The following is a 3,637-nucleotide window of genomic DNA, read 5'->3' as shown; positions in this document are numbered from 1 at the left end:
CGCACTGCAAAAGTCATCAAAAAGGGAGGACAACTCCCAAAGTGGGAAATCGCTTTGCTGATGAAATGACAAGAGGGAAAGCAGAAAAAGGCATTTTTGCAGTAGTGCCACAGAAAAAAAGTAGATCTGACAGGGTTTACTCCAAAATATGATCAGAGTGACCACAAATTAATTAAATTTCTTAAGTCTGAAATTAAGGCGGTTGGGTGGGCTGTTACACCGATAGGCCATGTTGTAGTCCCACCCCCTATCCTTATAGAAATCGCACAGAGGGAACATGAGAGTACACACTGGAGAACAGAAAACCTTTTAAAACATCTGAAGAAAGTAGTGATAGGGAGAGGGATGACTGATATTGTGCCATCTGTAACAAGCAAGTGTGAAAACTGTTGCAAAAACAACCCTGACACAAGCAAGAGAGTGGTGTTAGGAGTGACAAAGGCAGGTCATCTCCCAGGAGATTACTGGCAAATAGATTTTGCTGAAATGCCGCGTTAGGAAGGATACAAATATGTACAGGTATTGGTTGATACGTTCAGTGGATGGCCTGAAGCTTATCCCTGTCGCACCAATTCAGCAAAAGAAGTAGTAAAACCCTTGCTTAACCATATAATTCCAAGGTTTGGGATTCCCTTGAGAATGTCATCAGATGGGGGACTACATTTTGTTGCAGCAGTGGTCGGGGAAGTTAGCAGGATTCTGGGACTTACTTGGGACTTGCACACACCATATAGGCCCCAAACAAGTGGCAAGGTTGAACGTATGAATAGAACCCTCAAGGCCTGGATTTGTAAGATCTGTCAAGAAACATCTATGACATGGGTTCAGGCTTTGCCTATAGCCTTACTGAGGGTCCACATACAACCAAGGCGGAGGGACAACATAAGTCCCTATGAAATCTTATATGGCAGACCATATCAAGTTCCACACATCCCGGGAGAAATTCACATGAGAGGAAAAATTAATTTACAGAAATACTTAATGGCTTTCAGTTCCACTTTGCAGAAGCTCCAGAGATTCATTGTCCTGTCCAAACCTATAAGATTAGACATCCCTGTCCACCCGTTTCAGCCTAGAGACTGGGTCTACATCAAGTGGTGGGACAGTGACCCCTTGCAACCTACGTGGAAGGGACCATTCCAAGTCTTGCTGACTACCCTCACTGTTGTCAAGGTTGCTGGGAAAGGACCATGGATCCACTATTCCAGAGTGAAGAAGGCTTCTGCTCCTGAGGCCATTGAGTAAACAGAGACTGATGCAAACCTAGATAATGTTTAAATACTTGTTTACATGTCTGTTGTTTATCCAACTGGTAACCATGACCCAGGGCTCAGCCCAGGGGTTACACAATACTGTGATGCAAAATGTATCCAGGGCTCTTAATATGAGCAATTGCTGGATTTGTACCCAGTTACCACCCATAGATGGGAAGAAAAATTGGTCATTGATCAGTATTGTGATAAAAGAGGAACATTGTCCTAGGTTGCAATATAGATGTAGTTAAGTATTCTATTACCACCAGCTGTGGGCCGTTAGCTGCTATCACCTGCTAATGGCCCACTCCGGATGACAGGCAATGGGCCATCCGTTAGCTGTTACCAGCTGCTAATGACCCACCCCGCATGACAGACAATGGGCCATCAGGGACCCACTGTGTGACTCATGGATTTATCTCATCCCATTGTGGGATGCTCTGCCCAGGAGGGAGGAGCCAGGTGTTCCCACCTGGATATAACCTGGCCTTGGAACTGCCTGAGCTAGCCCTGTCTACTGGGTTCCCAGAGGACAAGAGCTACCACTGGACCTTCAGCTGGAGACCAGACCTTCACAGGATCACCGCTTCAACTGGACTACTTCAGTTGGACTGCTACTACCACCCTAACAGGGTGTTAGGTTGTATCTGACTTTGTCAGTGCTTTTTCCTTGTATTATTTCACTTATTTTTAATTTCAATCCTGACTTGTGATCTCCCACTGGTTTGTTTTCAAACCAATACAAACATACAGAAAGGTGGCAACGAGTTGGACCCAATATTACCTTGCTGCCTCCATACCCCTGATCGGCCTGATGGACCGTGAGAACTATACAGTTTGCTGCGTGCTCATGAATGCTACAGGGACGGCTGTTCTTCCATCATATTGTCATAAGACCAACTTCAGGGAAATACTCAACCCAAGATCTGTGACAAAAATGAGGTTGCTGGGATGGAGTTTGGCTCTTCCACTTGGGATGGGGGTGTATTGGATATGTAATGCTAAGGCCTGGAAGATTCTACCTGTAGATAAAGATTAGGCCTGTGCCCTCAGGGCTGTAATCCCAAATAGAACAATATTTGACCAAATTGAAAAACTGCATAGGAGGGGGAAAAGAACTCTTAATCCCCTCATTGAACATCCCACACTTTTCCACAGTATAGTGAGAGCTCTTCTTCCCTCTTATGGAATAATCGAACTGGAAAGAGCAGTCGTGAACATCTCAAGTGTTATTGAAAGTATTGAAAAACATACTGCTAATGCACTTATAGCTTCTCAGAATTAGGTCCACGGCCTGTCAAGGGAGATGACACAGTACAGGATAGCTCTCAAATTCCTACTCAGCACTCATGAAGGGGTATGTGATATTATTAATCGCAGCTGTTGTTCCTTTGTGGACCAGGATGGAAGAATTAGAGGGGATTTGGAAGACATTTGGAAGGAGACTCAAATTCTATATGAAGTGGGTACAAAAAATTACACCTTGAAATTTGACCATATCTTCCACGCCCTCACTTCATGGTTACCAGACTGGGCCTAGGTAAAGGAAACATTTATAATAGTTGTTCTTGTAGTTATTATTTTTGCTATAGCTGGTTGCACAAGCCGGTGCTGTAGGTAGTGTAGTTTAGAGACTAGACAAGGTAAAGTGTTGTTAGTCTCTAAAAAGGGGTGAAATGATGCCTGATGGTTTTTTGTCCTTTCTCTTTATACTCTTTTTATACCCTTTTTATACATTTTATACCCTTTCTCATTCCCTGTAATTTTCACTCCCTGTACCTTAGCCCTACATGTCTATAACCCTTGTACTCTGATATTTAGCCTAGTTTGGAGTTCTTTGGGGAAGATGAAACATCCCTACTATCTCAGAACTAGAGGCTCCAACCTTGGATGGGGCCTCCTCTCTGGAACATGTTTTTGTAAACTAGATTGTAGCCTCATTTAGGGGGTGGATAATTAGAATAGGGGGACAATTACTTCATTTGTTAAGTTTCTTATTGGGGGATTTTAGGTAGATATGCTAATTTGTAAGGTCCATAAAATTGTATATGCATTGTACATGGGTGTGCTCCTTGGCGTGATTCCACCTTCGACGAGGGGGCACCTGGGATCCTATTAAAACCAAGGTAATACCCTTTTTTCTCGTATACTGCTGTGTCTGCCTGTTATTTTCACCAGCTGATAAAGCATCAGCCTAGTCTGTACACAGTGACTAGTATAGTTTACAGCATAGGTAATGATAGTAAAACTGTGATATTATAAACCCATGCCTTGTAGTTACTAGATCAGAGTATAAGAAGGCCTGCATTCTTGGTATTTTCATCATTCAGAAGTCCAAACCCAAAAAACACATTAAAAAAAAGTAGAACTGACCACAGCTGGCA

General features: G+C 43.2%; 1 pseudogene; it reads left to right on the top strand.

Annotated features, from left to right (window-relative positions):
- The first annotated feature begins 2,067 nt into the window (after nucleotides 1-2,067).
- LOC146425625 (endogenous retroviral envelope protein HEMO-like) lies at nucleotides 2,068-2,874 on the top strand (annotated as a pseudogene).
- Nucleotides 2,875-3,637: the final 763 nt, after the last annotated feature.

This window comes from Lichenostomus cassidix, chromosome W, assembly GCF_008360975.1.
Source record: "Lichenostomus cassidix isolate B80296 chromosome W, HeHo_3.0, whole genome shotgun sequence".
Lineage (NCBI taxonomy): Eukaryota > Metazoa > Chordata > Aves > Passeriformes > Meliphagidae > Lichenostomus > Lichenostomus cassidix.
Note: the sequence above shows the minus strand (reverse complement) of the source record. Positions and strands in the feature narration are given on the sequence as shown.